At 41.7% G+C, this 20,930-nt stretch overlaps 1 long non-coding RNA gene across 1 annotated transcript; it reads right to left on the reverse strand.

The window, feature by feature from the left end:
- Positions 1-16,266: 16,266 nt before the first annotated feature.
- On the reverse strand, positions 16,267-18,941 carry LOC139747020 (uncharacterized). Its single transcript, XR_011712298.1, has 3 exons — positions 18,814-18,941; positions 17,156-17,364; positions 16,267-16,957 (listed from the first exon to the last, which is right to left on the reverse strand). It is a non-coding gene; the product is annotated as an uncharacterized lncRNA (long non-coding RNA).
- Between the last annotated feature and the right edge of the window lie 1,989 nt (positions 18,942-20,930).

The following is a 20,930-nucleotide window of genomic DNA, read 5'->3' on the forward strand; positions in this document are numbered from 1 at the left end:
AGCCGCCCAAATGATTATTATGACTCTTGGTGGTAGCAGCAAGTCAAGCTGGTGTTGGCCAGACCCAGACAAAACATGCATGCATCTTTGGGGCGGGGTGCATGCGGGTCGGTCACAGGATAAGCCATGCATTTCACGGGCCGTGCATGAGCACTCATATGCTTGTCTCAAAGATTAAGCCATGCAAGTGTAAGTACAAGCATCATCCTCCAATACATATGCTCTGCTTAGTATGTGTACTGTTAACAAATGTCTCGTCATCTAAATAGTTTCGCTTATGAATGAGTTAAAGCGATTCCCAATGTCCTTATCTACTATCTAGCGAACCCACAGGCAGGAGAACGTAGGGCCTGCGCCAAAGAGCGGGGAAAGAAGATCCTGTTGAGCTTTAGTTTGATATTGTACCGGGAGATCTAAGTTTCTACCTCGCCGCCTCGGCAACTGCATGCATGCATCATGTCATGTCGCTTGACTGTGCGCGTTTCTGCGAATCGTAGGTCTTAGTTTTCTAACTAAAGCAGCTGTTGGTGTTGGCCAGACCCAAAGACCAAAGATTATGCACTTAGGGGCGGTGCCTGTGGGTCGGTCAGAGGATAAGCCATGCAGTGATTCTATGATGATGATTACGGTCTTGAAACCTATTGTTGTTGGCCAGACCCAGTATCAAATCATGCACTTAGGGGCGGTGCATGTGGGTCGGTCAGAGGATAAATTAGAGTGGTGCATCAGTGTGAATAGCAATAGCTGCTGAAACACGGAGCAAGTTAAGAAGACTTCCGGATGATATCCTTGGTCTTTTCGAAGACATCCTTCTCCATATGGGACCGTCACGGCACATGCTGCGGCACGAGGTAGACAACGCCTCACCATGAAAGTAACAAGTCTTGTAAGGCTCTTCCTGGTATGAGCGCGGCCTGCCTTCCCCCGTTGCCTTCAATGCAGCACATTTTTGGTTGTCATGGGAATCGCTCTTAGTCTTCTCAGAAGGAGTCCCCAAAGAGGGAATTCCTCTTTTTCCTATATCTTCCCACGGCTTCCGACTCCTTCGGCGCGCCAAGAGCAAATGCCTCTCTCTTGAGCGACGACAGTAACGAAAAGGAGTCTTCTGAGCGAGCAGCAAATGAAATGTTTGTTGTTCCCCAGTGGTAATATCGCAATCCTTGGGCGTTGCAAATACTTGTCAGGTGTGTGCAAAAGCAATATGAAGTTGAATTCTGTTACTATAGAAGCATAGAAGTGGATGGACAGAAAGTGAATAAAGCATGGCTGATTTGTTTGAGGTGAGGCGAGGTCGGTCGGTCGTTTGCTTAAGGTTTGTAAAAGTATGGGGGGGTGACCCGAGAGTCTACCTCGGCGCCTCAGCAAGTACATACATCATGTCGCTTGGCCTTGCTCGTGCTAATCGTAGTATTAGTGAACTGCCCCAAAACCGCAGCAGCCTCCTTCAATGCAACCTCCTCCTCAACGAGTCAAAAACGAAGGCAACAAAAAAGAATCCAATGGCATGCATACATTGATGTGTATGTTCCATGGGATAATGTAGAGAAACCATTACCCGAAAGATGACCACACACAGGCGCGTGTCGTTGTTTGAGTTTTTCGCTTTCTCAGATAGCATGCGTCCCTGCTTCACTCGAAGCAGGCAGCCAAAATCCAATGGCATGCATACATTGGTGTGTATGATCCATGGGATAATGCAGAGAAACCATTACCCGAAAGATACCACACAGGCGCGTGTCGTTGTTTGGGTTCTTCGCTTTCTCACCTAACACGCGCCTCTGCTTCAGTCGAAGCAGGCAGTCAGTCAAGCCTGACTGGTGGTGGTTGGTGTTGTAGTGGGTGCATGTATGCTACGAGAGGTTCGGTGGCGTCATCCAGCCTCGAGCGTCTTACACCGGTGCAGCAGCAGCCGCCCAAATGATTATCATGACTCTTGGTGGTAGAAGGAAGTCAGGTTGGTGTTGGCCAGACCCAGAAAGACAAAGCATGTATGCACCTTTGGGGCGCGGTGCATGCATGTGGGTCGGTCACAGGATAAGACATACATTTCACGGGTCTTGCATGAACATATTCATATGCTTGTCTCAAAGATTAAGCCATGCAAGTGTAAGTACAAGCATCCTCCTTCAATGCACATGCTCTGCTTTGTATGTGTACTGTTAACAAATGCCTCGCCATGTAAATAGTGACGCTTATGAATGAGTTAAAGTGATTCCCAATGTCCTTATCTACTATCTAGCGAACCCACAGGCAGGAGAACGTAGGGCATGCGCCAAAGAGCGGGGAAAGAAGATCCTGTTGAGCTTTACTATAGCCTGATATTGTGCAGGGAGATCTAAGTTTCTACCTCGCCGCCTCGGCAACTGTATGCATACATCATGTCATGTCGCTTGACTGTGCGCGTTTCTGCGGATCGTAGGTCTTACTGCTCTACCCCAAGCTGTTGTTGGCCAGGCCCATATACCAAAGAAGATGCACTTAGGGGCAGTGCTCGTGGGCCGGTCAGAGGATAAGCCATGCATTGATTCTATGATGATGATTACGGTCTTGAAACCTACTGTTGTTGGTGTTGGCCAGACCCAAAGACAAATCATGCACCTAGGGGCGGTGCATGTGGGTCGGTCTGAGGATAAGCCATGCATTAATTCTTTTTGATGATTACCTTGAAACCTACTTTTTGGGGTTTGGAACCCCAAAAAAGAAAAAACCATAATTTAAAGGGGCTGCATGGGGGTCGTCAAAAATAAAACAGTTGGTGCAGCGTGGAAAGAAAAAAGCTCTGAAACACGCAAGTTAAAAGCCCGCCGGATGATATTTGGTTTTGAAGACATCCTTCCCTTTTATAACCTAAAAGGGCCATGCTGCCAGGGTAAAAACGACCCTTTTAACCAAAGAAATAACTTTTTAAGGTTTTACTGGGGGACCGCCTCCTTCCCCCTTGCCTTTCAATGCGGAAACATTTTTGGTTTCATGGAATCTTTTTAGTTTTTCCCCAAAAGGGATTTCCCCAAAGGGAAAGGGAATTCCTTTTTTTTCCTATATCTTCCCAGGTTCCCGACTCCTTCGGCCCCCAAAAAATTTGCCCCCTTACGAAAACAGTAACAAAAAGTTTTCCCTGACGAGCACAAAAAATTTTGTTGTTCCCCAATTAAATCGCAACCCTTTGGGGCTTTGCAAAATTTTGCGGGTTTTCAAAAGCAAATAAGGGAATTTGTTACCAAAAAAAACATAAATTTAAAGGGGACAAAAGGAAAAACAGGGCTGATTTTTTTAGGGAGGGAGGTGGGTCTCTTTGTTTTTGGTTTGTAAAAGTAGGGGGGGGGACCGGGGTTTCTATTTTGGGCCCCTCAGCAAGAAACATACATAAAGCCTTGGGGCCTTTCTCGTGCTAATCGTAGAATTATTAACTCCCCAAAACCGCACATTTAAAACAACCTCCCCTTAAAATAAAAAACCAAAAAAAAAATTCCTCCTCAACATTTTTTTCCAAAAAAAAAACCAACCCAAAGAAAAAGGGCCCTTTTTTTTTGAATGCATCTTTGGGTTATGGCCAAATTAATGGCAGGGAAAAATTTTGTTTTACCCGGGGAAATAAAAACCAAACCCAAAATAAAACGCGTTGGTTTTTTGGGTTTCTTCGTTTTCCACCAACACCCCTCTGTTTCACCCAACGGGCATCATCAACCTGACTGGTGGGGGTTTTTTATGGGGAATGTATGCTAGAGGGGTTCGGGGGCGTCATCCACCTCAACTCTTACACCTGCAGCAGAGCCGCCCAAATATTTTTATGACTTTTGGTTAAAAAGTCGGGTTGGGTTTGGCCAGACCCAGAAAAAAAAAAGTTAGGGCACTTTGGGGGGGGTGCATGCATGGGGGTGGGCCCACAAAAGACATCATTTCAGGGGTCTTCAAAACAAAATTATTTTGTCTCAAAATTAACCATCAATGTAAGTAAAAACTCCCCTTCAATCCTTTGCTCGGGGCTTTTTTGGTACTTTTAAAATTTCCCCCTCGCCTTTAAAATAGGGGCCTTTTTTAATATTTAAAAGTGTTCCCCTCAAGTCCTTATCTACTATCTAGCAACCCACGGGCGGGAAACGGGGGCCGGCCCAAAAAAAAAGCCTTTTGGGACTTTACTTAGCCTAAAATTGTCGGGGAATCTAATTTTCTACCTCGCCCCCTCCAACTGCCCCCCATCATCATGTCATGGCGCTTGCGGGCCGTTTCTGGGATCGGGGTTCTTACTCCCCCACCCCAAGGGGGTTTTTGGGCCGGGCCCATATCCCAAAGAAAGGGCATTTAGGGGCAGTCCGGGGGCCGGGCAGAAAAAAGCCATCATTGATTCAAATGATGATGTTTAAAGGTCTTAAAACCCCTACGGTTGTTGGTTTTGGCCAGACCCAAAGACAAATCATCCCCTAGGGGGTCTTTGGTTGGGTCGGTTTGGGGATAACCATGCATTAAATTCTATGAGATTACTTTCTTAAAACCCTACTTTTTTGGGTTTGGGCCAACCCAAAAGGGAACAAACCATGCATTTGGGGCTGCTTGGGGGTCGCCAGGGGAAAATAAATTTTTGCGAGGGGAATGGGCAATAGCGCTAAACCAGAAAAAGTTAAAAGACCGCCGGATGATACCCTTTGGGCCTTTTCGAAGACACCCTTTCTCCATAGGAAACCCTCAGGGAACATGGAACCCCGGGGGTAACACGCCCTAAGGAAGAAATAAGTCTTTAAAAGGCTTTTCCGGGTTTAAACCCGCCTCCTTCCCCCCCCTTAAATCCACTTTTTGGGATGTCATGGAATCGTTTTTAAATTCTTCCCCGAAGGATTTCCCCCAAAAAGGGAATTCCTTTTTTTTCCTATATCACCCACGGTTTCTGACCCCTTGGGCGCGCCAAGAAAAATTTCCTCTCTCTTGACGACAACAGAAACAAAAAGGGAGTCTTCTGAGCGAAAACAAATGAAATTTTGTTGTTCTCCAATTTATATCGCAACCCTTTGGGGCTTTGGGAAAATACTTGTCCGGTGTCTGGGCCTGGTGAGTTTCCCTGTGTTGAGTCAAATTAAGCCGCAAGCTCCACTCCTGGTGGTGCCCTTCCGCCAATTCCTATAAGATTCAGCTTTGCAGCCATACTTCCCCCGGAACCCAAAGACTTTGGTTTCCCGGAAGCTGCTCGCCGGGTCATGGAAATAACTCGGACGGATCGCTGGTTAGCATCGTTTACGTTTCGATAAAAGATCTATTCTGCATAAAACAACCTTATGAAATATATTGATGAAGAATAACTTTCAAAAACCTTTCAAAACAAAGTAAGGATAGCGACAACGTAGAGAGGAACAGTAACAACTTACTCTGAAAGAAAGACTACAGCTCCGAACATGTCATTAGCTGGCACGCGACCGAGTCGGAACATCAACGATTGCACATTGTCCTGCGCAATGTCGCTGCGCATGTAGTTATGGCTACTACAGCTAGGGAGCAGTCATGGCTTGCCTAACTGACGTATTGGATCATGGTGATCCTTTAGAATTTTTATTTTCTTTTAGCTAAACTCCATATATGCAAGGTTATATTAGTGAGACGAATATAACGATGTTTTATTGACCTCAATAATGTTCAAAACTTGCCGTTTTGAAACAGTCTTAGAGAATTGAAGAGTTTTACACAACTAAGGCCGCCAAGCACCTGAAATTGGCAAATCATAAAACAGCAATGAACCCAACATTTACCAGAATTTGCGAAGTCCAATTCTAAGACTTGAAAGTCAAGCAGAACGCAAGGGTCAGCGAATCTTATTAGCTTTGTCTAACTATGAACTAGGCAGACACACTAGAGAAAACCCTCCAGCTTAACACTGGTTACTGGCCCACAAAATGAAAAGAGCTTGTTGTTCGGGCTCTCAAGAGGCTGGCTGCCAATTTTGGCGCCTTCGAAGGTCAAATTAGAACGGTAGAACTAAGTTTCAGAACCCACGACCCAATGAAGTTCGCTGGCAACGAAACAACGGTGTTCGCGTCTTTGCGACTGCTGCGGGGCTGGTCTCTAACAATGTTCAGATGAGCCACTGAAGGTAATACACTTTACTTTGATCCCAGCCCTGAACACAGGGAATCATAAGAACGCACTGCACTAAGTTTATAAAACACTTCCTTGTAAACACTTCACCGAGTGAAAAACACCTCTATAAGCACTGTTCCACACACAAAAAACAATAAACGTGTATGTCTATCAGACGCGGCACTTCACATATGTTCAATAAACACACTAAATTTGAATATATTCAGTCATACTCGTTGAAAACTAAAATACAGGTAGTAATATGCAGAGTCAGTTAATAGTTCATACAATTTTTTAAAGCGAAATACAGGATTTTGCGAACAAACGCAAATATGAAACAAGAGAACATACGCAATTATTAGAATAAGGCTCAAATTGAGGTAAATTAATCTTATAATGTCTGCCTGACAGTAAAGTGAATGCATAAAATGATTGCCATATACAACACCTGTTAACATCAAAAACGGTGTAGAAATTGATATCAAAAACTCAAATAAGACCTGCATGGTGATGAAAAAAGTATCAAGACATTGCTTGTAAACATACAATCATGCATTGTTGAGAACGTACGGAAAATAATATACTTTTCTTTTGTATCTGCAAAAATGATTAAGCTTCTGCATTTTAAATGTTATTCGATAACCTCATTCTCATAAAAATATGCTTTGTACGATTGGGAAAATAGGTCTATCTTTGCACGTTTTTCCTTTGCAAAATTTAATATTGGCACAAAGTATCCCTTTTATAACCAGTTTCCATATTGTGCCGAAATATTTCCTTTCAATTCCTTCATATAAACCATTATTACTCTTTTGGTACAGTAAGTCTACCGAAGTTACCCATACTTTCTCCTTTATATATACCCGTAATTCTATGCTGAAGGCTTGTGAAACAATGTTTTTTTTTTCTATATTTGTGGTATATGTATACAATTATAGTGTCATTATCCTTCGCGGATAACGAAAAATCTTATTTCCAAACCATCAACTTCCACGATGATCGACTTGTGACATTCATCCTCATTCATTATCCTATCAATCAAAATGTACCTCCGACATTTCAGTTGGAGAGGGTGTGATATCTATGAAGCTGAGGAAGGTGAAGGCTGCAAGTGGTTAATGCAAACCACTGAACCAAGTGCTGCAGTAGTACGGTTAAGTATCTGAGCAGAAAGATATGTTTTTAACTGAACACTGGTGATATCAATTCTGCAAATAGGTTACAATTATGCCTCACGATTTCCCCGTTATAATACGATATTTGCATGAACACTCTTGCCTGTCCTTCTCGTATGCAGGATATTGATACACTCCATCATTCGTCAGCGGTAAAGTTGCCCGATACCTAAATTATCAATTTCTCTCTTCACTGACGACTCTTCGTTCGTATCACAGTGATGCGCTGTTGTGTAAGGATCGATATTTAATACATCATGAAATATATTGAACAATAAATTTTAAAAACCCTTCAAGACAAAGTAAGGTTGCGACAACGCAGGGAAGAGCAGTAACAACTAGCTCCGAAAGAACGACTACAGCTCCGAAAATGTCAGTAGCTGGCACGCGACCGAGTCGGAACACCAACGATTGCACATTGTCCTGCGCAATGTCGCTCCGCATGTTATGGCTACCACCACTATGCATGTTATGGCTACCACCGCTAAGGAGCAGTGATGGCTTGCCTAACTGACGTATTCGAGCATGTTGATCCTTTGGAATTCTTATTTAGCTAAACTCCATATATACAAAGTTTTATTGGCCTCAATAATGTTCAAAACTTGCCGTTTTGAAACAGTCTTAGAGAACTGAAGCGTTTTACACAACTAAGGCCGCCAAGCACCTAAAATTTGCAAATCATAAAACAAACCCAACATTTACCAGAATTTGCGAAGCCCAGTTCTAAGGCTCGAAAGTCAAGCAGAACGCAAGGGTCAGCGAATCTCATTAGCTTTGCCTAACTATGAACTAGGCAGATGCACTAGAGGAAACCCTCCAGCTTAACACTGGTTACTGGCCCGCAAAGTGAAAAGAGCTTGCTTGGGCTCTCAAGAGGCTGGCTGCCAATTTTGGCCCCTTCGAAAGGCAAATTAGAACGGTAGAACTAAGTTTCAGAACCCACGACCCAATGAAGTTCGCTGGCAACGAAGCAACGGTGTCCGCGTCTTTGCGACTGCTGCGGGGCTGGTCTCTAACAATGTTCAGATGAGCCACTGAAGGTAACACACTTTTCTTTGATCCCAGCCCTGAGCACACGGAATCATAAGAACGCATTGCACTAAGTTTAAAAAACACTTCCTTGTAAATACTTTACCGAGTGAAAAACACCCCTATAAGCGCTGTACCACACTTAAAAAGCAATAAACACATAAGTCTACCAGACGCAGCACTGCGAACAAACACAAAGATGAAACAAGAGAACATGTAATTATTAGAATAAGGCTCAAATTGAGGTAAATTAATCTTATAATGTCTGCCTAACAGTAAAGTGAATGAATATAATGATTGCCAGATACAACACCTGTTGATATCAAAAACGGTGCAAAAATGTATATCAAAATTCAAATAAGACCTACATGGTGATGAAAAAAGTATCAAGACATAGCTTGTAAACATACAGTAGTGCACTGTTGAGAACGTACGGAAATTAATTTACTTTTCTTTTGTATCTGCAAAAATGTTTAAGCTTCTGCATTTTAGATGTTATGCGATACCCTCATTCAAATAAAGATATGCCTTGTACTATTGGGAAAATAGGTCTATCTTTGTACGTTTTTCCTTTGCAAAATTTAACATTGGCACAAATTATCCCTTTCATAACCAGTTTCCATATTGTACTGAAATATTTCCTTCCAATTCCTTCAAATAAACCATTATCACTTTTTTGGTACAGTAAGTCTACCGAATTTATCCATACTTTCTCCTTTACATATACCCGTAATCTTATGCTGAAGGCTTGTGAAACAGAACAATGTTTTTTTTTTTCTATATTTGTGGTATATGTATACAATTATAGCGTCATTATCCTTCCGGATAAAAAAGTTTATTTCCAAACCATCAACTTCCACGATGATCGACTTGTGACATTCATCCTCATTCATTATCCTATCAATCAAAATGTACCTCAGAAATTTTAGTTGGAGGGGGTGCGATATCTATAAAGCTGAGGTAGGTGAAGGCTGCAAGTGGTTAATGTAAATTACTGAACCAAGTGTTGCAGTAGTACGGTTAAGTATCTGATCAGCAAGATATATTTTTAACTGAACACTGGTGATATCAATTCTGCAAATAGGTTACAATTATGCCACACGATTTCCCCGTTATAATACGATATTTGCATGAACACTCTTGCCTGTCCTTATCGTAAGCAGGATATTGATGCACTCCATCATTCGTCAGCGGAAAATTGGCCGATACCGAAATTATCAATTTCTCTCTTCACTGACGACTCTTCGATCGTATCACACTGATGCGTTGTTGTGCGAGGTGCGACATTCAATACATCATGAAATATAGTGAACAATAGATTTTAAAAACCCTTCAAAACAAAGCAAGGGTAGCGACAACGCAGGGAAGAGCAGTAACAACTAGCTCTGAAAGAACGACTACAGCTCCGAACATGTCAGTAGCTGGCACGCGACCGAGTCGGAACACCAACGATTGAACATTGTCCTGCGCAATGTCGCTGCGCATGTAGTTATGGCTACCACCGCTAGGGAGCAGTGATGGCTTGCCTAACTGACGTATTCGAGCATGTTGATCCTTTGGAATTCTTATTTTATTTAGCTAAACACCATATATGCAAAGTTTTACTAGCGAGACGAATATAACGATGTTTTATTGGCCTCAATAATGTTCAAAACTTGCCCTTTTGAAACAGTCTTAGAGCATTGAAGCGTTTTACACAACTAAGGCGCCAAGCACCTAAAATTGGCAAATCATAAAACAAACCCAACATTTACCAGAATATGCGAAGCCCAATTCTAAGGCTTGAAAGTCAAGCAGAACGCAAGGGTCAGCGAATCTCATTGGCTTTGTCTATGAACTAGGCAGACGCACTAAAGGAAACCCTCCCGCTTAACGCTGGTTACTGGCCCACAAAATGAAAAGAACCTGTTGTTCGGGCTCTCAAGAGGCTGGCTGCCAATTTTGACCCCTTCGAAATGCAAATTAGAACGGTAGAACAAAGTTTCAGAACCCAAAACCCAATGAAGCTCGCTGGCAACGAATCAACGGTGTACGCTCCTTTGCGACTGCTCTGGGGCTCGTCTCTAACAATATTCAGAGTGAGCCACTGAAGATAATACACTTTACTTTGATCCCAACCCTGAGCACACTGAAACATAAGAACGCATTGCCCTAAGTTTAAAAATCACTTCCTTGTAAACACTTCACCGAGTGAGAAACACCCCTGTAAGCGCTGTTCCACACTTAAAAAGCAATAAATATGTATGTCTACCAGACGCAGCACTTCGCATATGTTCAATAAACACACACAAAATTTGAATATATGTGAATCCAATAAAAGCAATGAAGGTTAACGGAAGATAGGAGGGCTGAAAGAAGAGAGTTGATTATGGCATTCTAAACGAAACCAAAATGGCGTCCCACCTAGGAGCCGTGTAATATTCCTACGTATTGATACGTCGAATAAAAGCTCAAGCAAGCCCCACTTGTCAAGGACAAATGCACAGAAACATTGCTTTAGTGCTAAGGAAAGTCTGACTTACCAAAAAGACGAGTAGACACCAAGACATCAGGCAACACAGACTGGAAATACAGAGCGTAAGAACACATCCGTTTTTGGAACCGACACAGAGAAGACTGAAAATGGCGGCCGAGCTCAGCAGCAAGAAACATATACAAATAAGCGCAATTTCAGACTTTGACATACTAATTTTTGTGATGTTTTTCATACACGTGAAGGAGGTACCACCCTCCTTGACTCGACGGTTTATCCCCCTATCAAACTTGCACGTGAAGGAGGTACAACCCTCTTTGACTCGACGAAGGTTTACCCCACTATCAAACTTACACGTGAAGGAGGTACCACCCTCCTTGACTCGACGAAGGTTTACCCCACAATCAAACTTGCACGTGAAGTAGGTACCACCCTCCTTGACCCGACGAAGGTTTGCCCCACTACCAAACTTACAAGTGAAGGATGTACAACCCTCCTTGAGGCAAGACACTTGAGTGCTGTCATGACGGCTTCCTCCCTCCCTCTTGCAATGTCAGTAGACGACTGAGGGTGACGTGGTCCTCGACGGTGTTCGGTAGGTCATCATATCCAACCCGTTGTTTGACTGGAATTATGGAAATGAACGGTGTCTTGATTTCTATTTCAACTTGAACACATTACGGCATATTTTTATTAAGTTGAATTACGACATGTTGTATATAACATCTACCAATCTTTATTTGTGGGTTAATATAGAGCTGGTCATGGGTACATTATAGATTAATCTATTATCATCCATCTTTGAATATTTGCTTAAAATGGGTGGCAACTGCGAGGACAAAATCCTCTCTAGCAATGTTATCCTTACTATTCTCGTTCTGTGAAAATTTAGGGTAAACAAAATGCAATCGGATGTCATCATTTACCAGCAAAAGGAGCTTCAAAAGCTGGTCTTTTATTGTTTGTATACTGCATACATAAAACTTAAGTAGTCATTATTCCCATGTTGAGCTAAACTGCTAATTGAGGCAAATAACCATATAACTAACAACCTATATGGCCTATAAGCCTAATTTCATAACTTTTATAGTCTACGTAATACCTTTAATATGAAAATGAGGTTATAATAATAACTGAAATATTTCCAAATATATTGCCTACTTCATTGTTATCAAAACTTAGCCATACCCATAGATAGTTACCCGCGAACAGACACTTCGGATTTGGCTGCCAATAAACTCCGATGCAGGTATTTCATTCTATACATCATTCACCATTGCTGCCATGTTCCACTACTTTTCACACACTGAGCACACTGAGACATAACCAATTGCACTAAGTTTAAAAAACACTTCCTTGTAAACACTTCACCGAGTGAAAAACACCTCTATAAGCACTGTTCCACACTTAAAAAGCAATAAACATGTATGTCTACCAGACACAGCACTTCACATATGTTCAATAAACACACACCAAATTTGATTATAAGTGAATGATCCAAAGAAAGCAGTGAAGGTTAACGGAAGATTGGAGAGCTGAAAGAAGTGTGTTGATCATGGCATTCTAAACGAAACCAAAATGGCGTCCTAACTAGGAGCTGTGTAATCCTTCCTACGAATTTATACATCGAATAAAAGCTCAAGGAAGCCTCACTTCTCAAGGAAAATGCACAGAAACATTGTCATAGTGCTAAGGAAAGTCTGACTTACCAAAAATAAGAGTAAACACCAAGACATCAGGCAACACAGACTTGAAATACAGAGCGTAAGAACACATCTGTCTTTGGCACCGACACAGAGAAGACTGAAAATGGCGGCCGAGCTCAGCAGCAAGAAACATATACAAAGAAGCGCAATTTCAGACTTTGACATACTAATTTTTGTGATGCTTGCAGTAACGCCATCTGGGGGCGAATCAAGAACTATTAGAAAACGGGAAACAGAGCTTAACTCTCAAAGAAAACGAGGACCTTAAAAGTAATTGCAAGATATTGAAATCTGCCATAATTTCTGCAGGGAATAAAGTCCTTTATTGTACTTTGTGTGGTATAAATGTTATGTTTTGCCTTAGCAATGATAAGACTTAATATAGACTGACATTATGTTAACTTCCACAAAATTCTTTGCTAGTGCTGATATGAATTAGTAATTGTGTATACATGTCATGATCCTACTTCGGTTTGTGCTGGTAATTTATGGTAATTTAGATTTCCCTAATACTCTTACATTTCACCTTATTCTTGAATATTGTGATAAAAGGAAACAAATTATTGTGTGATATTCATTTGGTGCAATACAGTATTGATAAATATATATCAGAACATTTTTTTCACATTTTGATAGACTGTATGTACATGAGTACACATATGCATGCAGTAATACAAAATAGGATATCAAAGTGTAACTGTGTGACATGCATGCATATCGAAATTCACATATAATCACAAGCAGTCATGAATCTGCTTAAAATATAAACACAGACAGTAGTATATTATAGTCTTTAAAGAATTCAATAGTGTATTGTACATGGATGTAAAATAGTTATCAATTCTTACAAATTAAGATAATTCTTTCAAAGTAGAACAAACTGATATGCAAGAGTATTTCTATCTACATGGAAATATATTCAGTCATACTCGTTGAAAACGAAAACACAGGTAGTAACATGCAGAGTTAGTTTATATTTCATATAATTTTGTAAAGCGAAGTACAGGATCTTGCGAACAAACACACAAAGATGAAAAAAGAGAATATATGCAATTATCAGAATAGGGTTCAAACTGAGGCAAATTAATCTTATAATGTCTGCCTGACAGTAGAGTAAATGAATAAAATGATTGCCAAATACAACACCTGTTAATAACATCAAAAACGGTGCAAAAATTTATATCAAAACAACTCAAATAAGACCTACATGGTGATGAAAAAAGTATCAAGCCATTGCTTTTAAACATACAATGGTGCATTGTTGAGAACGTACGGAAATTAATATACTTTTCATTTGTATCTGCAAAAATGTTTAAGCTTCTGCATTTTAGATGTTATATGATACCCTCATTCTAATGAGAATTAATATGCTTCGTACTATTGGGAACACAGGTCTATCTTTGTACGTTTTTCCTTTGCAAAATTTCATATTAGCACAAATTATCCCTTTTATAATCAGTTTCCATATTATACCGAAATATTTCCTTCCAATTCCTTCATATAAACCATTATTACTTTTGTGGTATAGTAAGTCTACCGAAGTTACCCATACTTTCTCCTTTATATATACCCACACTTTTATGCTGAAGGCTTGTGAAACAGAAATATTTTTTTTTCTATATTTGTGGTATATATTGAGAGGGTGGAGGCATGTACAAAGCATCAGATTGGGGAAGAGCAGTGTGGTTTCAGAAGTGGTAGAGGATGTGTGGATCAGGTGTTTGCTTTGAAGAATGTATGTGAGAAATACTTAGAAAAGCAAATGGATTTGAATTTAGCATTTATGGATCTGGAGAAGGCATATGATAGAGTTGATAGAGATGCTCTGTGGAAAGTATTAAGACTATATGGTATGGGAGGCAAGTTGTTAGCAGTGAAAAATTTTTATCGAGGATGTAAGGCAAGTGTACGTGTAGGAAGAGAGGAAAGTGATTGGTTCTCAGTGAATGTAGGTTTGCGACAGGGGTGTGTGATGTCTCCATGGTTGTGTAATTTGTTGATGGATGGGGTTGTTAGGGAGGTGAATGCAAAAGTTTTGGAAAGAGGGGCGAGTATGCAGTCTGTTGTGGATGAGAGAGCTTGGGAAGTGAGTCAGTTGTTCACTGATGATACAGCGCTGTTAGCTGATTCATGCGAGAAACTGCAGAAGCTGGTGACTGAGTTTGGTTAGTGTGTGAAAGAAGAAAGTTGAGAGTAAACGTGAATAAGAGCAAGGTTATTAGGTACAGTAGGGTTGAGGGTCAAGTCAATTGGGAGGTAAGTTTGAATGGAGAAAAAGTGAAGGAAGTGAAGTGTTTTTAGATATCTGGGAATGGATTTGGCAGCGGATGGAACCATGGAAGCGGAAGTGAATCGTAGGGTGTGGGAGGGGGCGAAAATTCTGGGAGCCTTGAAGAATGTGTGGAAGTCGAGATCATCATCTCGGACAGCAAAAATTCGTACGTTTGAAGGAATAGTGGTTCCACCAGTGTTATATGGTTGCGAGGCGTGGGCTATGGATAGAGTTGTGCGCAGGAGGGTGGATGTGCTGGAAATGAGATGTTTGAGGACAATATGTGGTGTGAGGTGGTTTGATCGAGTAAGTAATGTAAGGGTAAGAGAGATGTGTGGCAATAAAAAGAGTGTGGTTGAGAGAGCAGAAGAGGGTGTTTTGAAATGGTTTGATCACATGGAGAGAATGAGTGAGGAAAGATTGACCAAGAGGATATATGTGTGTCAGAGGTGGAGGGAACGAGAAGTGGGAAACCATATTGGATGTGGAAAGATGGAGTGAAAAAGATTTTTGAGTGATCGGGCCCTTAACATACAGGAGGGTGAAAGGCGTGCAAGGGATAGAGTGAATTGGAACGATGTGGTATACCGGGGTCGACGTGCTGTCAATGGATTGAATCAGGGCATGTGAAGCATCTGGGGCAAACCATGGAAAGTTCCGTGGGGCCTGGATGTGGAAAGGGAGCTGTGGTTTCGGTGCATTATTACATGACAGCTAGAGACCGAGTGTGAACGAATGTGGCCTTTGTTATCTTTTCCTAGCGCTACCTCGCACACATGAGGGGGGAAGTGGTTGTTATTTCATGTGTGGCGAGGTGGCGATGGAAATTAATAAAAGCAGACAGTATGAATTATGTACATGTGTATATATGTATACGTTGAGATGTATAGGTATGTATATTTGCGTGTGTGGGCGTGTATGTATATACATGTGTATGTGGGTGGGTCGGGCCATTCCTTCGTCTGTTTCCTTACGCTACCTCGCTAACGCGGGAGACAGCGACAAGCAAAATGAAATAAAAAAAAATGTATATAATTATAGTGTCATTATCCTTCGTGGATAAAAAAAATTTCCAAACCATCAACTACGATGATCGACTAGTGACATTCATCCTCATTCATTATCCTATCAATCAAAATGTACCTCCGACATTTCAGTTGGAGAGGGTGTGATATCTATAAAGCTGAGGTAGGTGAAGGCTGCAAGTGGTTAATGCAAACCACTGAACCAAGTGCTGCAGTAGTACGGTTAAGTATCTGAGCAGCAAGATATATTTTTATCTGAGCCATGGTGATATCAATTCTGCAAATAGGTTACAATTATGCCACACGATTTCCCAGTTATAATACGATATTTGCATGAACACTCCTGCCTGTCTTCGTAAGCAGGATATTGATATACTCCATCATTCGTCAGCGGTAAAGTTGGCCGATACTTAAATTATTAACTTCTCTCTCTTCACTGACGACTCTTCTTTCTTATCACACTGATGCGTTGTTGGAGGTTCGACATTCAATACATCATGAAAACAATATACAATCAAACACAATCAACCATTCAAATATTTTATTGCAATCGTTATCAAACGTTAAATCGTTCCTTACAGCTGGAAAGACATAACAGAATATATTGGCGACATGAACAACCTCATAACGTGAAGAAATCAAACATATATACATTTTCCTCTACATATCGTAAAAGTATACATTATCTTATGCTTATCATTGACACACGTGTATTAAGCAGTAATAAACCAATCAATTTATAAAGACAAATGAAACCCAATTTTTAGGTACAGTTTAATACACCGCCCAGCCTACAGAGTTCCTGAAAGGCGTGGACGTGGTTCAGTAGTTGATGGCTAGTCATCTTGTCTCCTGGTTGCCAGGTGTACACCATTTTTGCCCAAACATGTTCAATGATAATTTGGTCTGTTCATTGCTGGCTTGTCCAGGAGCTGCAGGGTGTCTTGTTCCTAAGTACCAGCGTTGAACGGCACGAGCAGTGTGGAAGGGGCACCTATCGTTAATAGAAATGACAGGCCCGGCATGGAGAGGTAAACTCCTCGCCCGCAGAGACGGTAGAAACGTTCCTCCAGCACTTACTGCAACAGCCGCTGCAGCAAAGCAACCTCCAATGTGGAAAACGTCACCCAGGCCATGTAATGTCACTCTCCTCTACATGAAACAGGTAAAGTGATATGAACGGGCCTCCTCGCTCATGCTGGCTCGGTCATATGTGCCTGCGAAACATTATGATTTTAACGCTTATTGTAGTGATTCGGCAAGATTTATATCAATAGTGGTTTATAAACAGTATATCATTAACTTTGGTTACCAACATGAATTTCTGGTTACTATAACTATGCCGTTCTAAGTCTTTGAACAACAAGTTCTCAACGTCATATCGGTTACAGTTCCTCCTCCAGCAGTGATCTTACCATGAGAGTTGGATAACACATCTCCGTGAACACTGCTTCAGACCAGATTGTTTCACTCACAATGTGCTGTTCCCTCAGGCGTTCATTCCTCGCGGGAGTTTTGTGGTGTGTTCCTTTGTCATGCAAAATTCACTTGCGGCTCAACGGAAAAACGTCTTATTCCCTATCACGTTCGCTGGAGGGGGTTGCCTCTGCCGCTCATGTTCTCTCTGCCAACAATAAAACACAACCATGTTCACAAAGAATGGACACTCGGTTCCCTGAATTGAAAATCTAAATTTCACTTAAGTTTAGATAGTTATAAGCCTAATTTCATAACTTACAATCTACGTAATACCTTTAATATGAAAATGAGGTTACAATAATGACAAATATTTTCAAATATATTGCCTACTTCATTGTTATCAAAACTTACGCATACCCATATATAGTTACCCGTGAACAGACACTTCGGATTTGGCTGATAATAAACTCCGATGCAGGAATTTCATTCTCTATACATCATTCACCATTGCTGCCATGTTCCACTCCTTTTCACACACTTATAACTTATATTAAGTCGTTAAGGTTACAGCTCTCCAACCTTCTTCTATTCCACTTCATGGTGTTGGAGGACAGGACAACATGTGCGATGCCCAGTATGGAGAACACATTATCAAGGAGTGTGATCATGCGACCTCTGAGCACCAACCTCTCATCTCTCAGATTCACCATAGCCTACCTCGCCGTGGTCCAGTAGACTAGAGCTACCGTTCCCCGGAAAGCCGACCCAACCTACCTCGCCATAACTCAGTACAGAAGCCACCACTCACCTGCCATTTCTGGGCTACCTCACCGCGACCCAGTATAGTAACCACCGCTTAGCGGCTGACCGAACCTAAACCTTCCTCAATGATCCAGTTTGGTAGCCACCACTCACCCGCCTATTCTAGCCTACCTCACCTTGACCCAGTGCAATACCTCCCCGCCCACCCGAACGTAGCCTATGAAAATCTTGCCTAACCTCCCAAGAAGCAGATAATTATAATGGAAATGTGCCATTATAATTGTGGTCTGCTGGTGTGAGTACGGATGAAGTGACCACGTATAGGAGAGGTTAGGCAGTGGGGCGAACTCTTACCACAATTTCTAATTTCTTTCACTGGCAACACGAAACTTCAAAAAGGACCCGGTGGTCTGTTACTGTTTGTATTTTGCAAATCCAAAACAAAGAACGTCATTCGGATGAGCTAAACTATCAATTTACCAAAACCATGTTCACTGTAATAACGTCCATGGCGGGTTACACATTCCAGGATGAACAATCATAAGCTGTCACCTGAGTGAATAGCAATATACTTCGAAGTCTCTGTCTGAGTTCATTGTTCTCTCATTTTATAGCTGTTGCAATTACATTAAGTACACCCAACTATAGTTCACCACTCACTCTACATTGGTTACAACCATAAATCTCCAAATGTTACTCTTACCTGACTAGAAATAAGACCTTTGTTTATGCAGAAATCAGTCAACTCCGAGCCGGGAGCACAAAGCCAGCTGGCAGCTACCGAGCTGGCGACCAGTCACCTGTAGTCACATATCCACACCTTTCCACCACCACAAGACTTGTGTCAGCAAATTGAGTTTTACCCCGAGTGTCTCAGTGACCAGATTCTTACCTCTTCTCTAGTACCCTGAAACCTCCTCCACCATTACACTTGCCGGAACCCTTAACGCGATACTGTCACTCACCACAACAACCCAGGAAATGAACGTATGAACAAGAAACATAATAATCTTCGTTTCCGCAATAAACGCGTTCGTCCGCCATCTCGAAGCAGAAGCGGGGCTTCACTGTATCGCAAGGCGTTGTCCCAATCCAGTGAAACGACTTGCATGGCCTTTTATCGTTTTGTAACGTTCGTTTTTGACTATACACTTACTAACATTCCATGTATTTGTACTACATGCACATGTTACTATAAAACTATGCAGGAAAATTATTTTTGTTACATAATAAAGAATGTATATTGTAAACGCGAGTCCGTCCTGTCAGAGCCAATGCAACAATTCGGTTTCAGACATCGTCCACGTTTATAATGTATTCCGACTCTTCTGACATCAGTCAATTTCTAAACAATGTTTTACTTGTTTGTCTTCCTATGGTCAACCACGACTGAAAAAAAAAAATGTGATCTTAAGAACACATTTTGTCCTTGATGATGGAAATTCAACGACATTTTTTTCACGATTATAGATAGAACATCTGCCAGGACGGCCATAGCCAGGACTAACAACCTATTCCCCCATTTACCACACTCATCATAGAAAGTGAAATTGCGTCGATGGTTTTCAATAACCACATATGTTCTTAGAGTACTTCCCTAACGTGCAATGAGAGTTGGACACAGAATCAACAGAAGAGTGTAAACATACCACACTAAAACATTAGCAATATACTTGTCCTGCTTTTAATGTGGTACTTCCCGAAACAACCTTTGTCGACGGAAATTTCTAAGCCACGTATGCCAACTGTCCTGATTGATTTACTTTTTTGTGGAGTGTCCGAGGCAGAAGGGTCATCTGAATGCCCTAATGAAAGCATCTTATTAACGAGTATATACATATACGTCCTAATGTACGATAGTGCACTACGATGGCCTGGTCTCTGACACACATAAGGTATTCGCTTCATGCCAAACAAGAACGGCTCACTCCCTCAAGCATCAAAGCCGCTTTTTCCAATGACGTCTCACCAGATGACTTACGTCAGCACCTCATATCCTTGAGCGTGTTGGCCCGTCTCCTCCTGATACAGGACGTCAGCACACTCCAAGACTGACGACTATGCCCAACACATGCAGGCAATTCACTCTCTGACAGTAGGGTGTCAGCCACCGCCACGCGTCGGTGCTATACTCCCTGCAGTGGTTCTCTCCCTGGGAGACTCCGGCAACTCGCTCCCTAACAAACAACCTCCTGCCTAATACCTAAAGCTCATATCACTCTCTAAAAGCTGAATATAATCGCCAATCATCGACCAAAAATAGATAATTCCCTAAGTGAAGCCTATTTTGATGACCCTTGGAGCTCGATAGAGCTGCAAAATATCGTTTGGCATTGGTCAGCGTAAACTCAAGAGTAAAGCTTTACTTTGATTATCTGTGGTGCCCTCAACAGCTAAATAAAATCGTCTGGCTAAGCCAGAGTAAAGTTACCAATGTGCAGCTTTACTTTGATGACCCATGTAGCCCGCACAAGTGTTAGGCCAGAAGAAAATTCTCAAGGTAAAACTCTACTCTGATGACCTATGTGCCCCACAAAACCTATATAAAACAGTCTAGCGTTAGCCTGAATATTAGTCTGAATGTAAATCTTTACTGTCACAACCCATAAACCAAGTAAGTTGAAAATAATCGTCTGGCATTAGCTGGATCGAATGTCCTAAAGGAACGCTTTAGTTTGACGTCGTTGGTTCATTTCTCGACAATCTACTTCGACTAATTCGTTTATACACACACTTTGCAGATTCCTACCTGACATACTATAAAGGTGGAAAGGAAGCGTTACTCACTCTCGACAGGCGTCGGTGGCTCAGTCTCTGATACATATCGGCAGCTTACTTCACCACACATTACTTCGACCAACTCAAAAACTTTGCTCACTCTCCAACAGTCATCGATGAGCTTTGTCTCTAACACACGTGTGCCGGTAACTCACTTCATGGCAGACCAAATTCGATTCTCTCTCTCTGACACACAGAGGTATGGCTTCCTACCTGACAAACTAAAAACAC

The sequence above is a fragment of the Panulirus ornatus genome, chromosome 67 (assembly GCF_036320965.1).
Source record: "Panulirus ornatus isolate Po-2019 chromosome 67, ASM3632096v1, whole genome shotgun sequence".
Taxonomy (NCBI): Eukaryota; Metazoa; Arthropoda; class Malacostraca; order Decapoda; family Palinuridae; genus Panulirus; species Panulirus ornatus.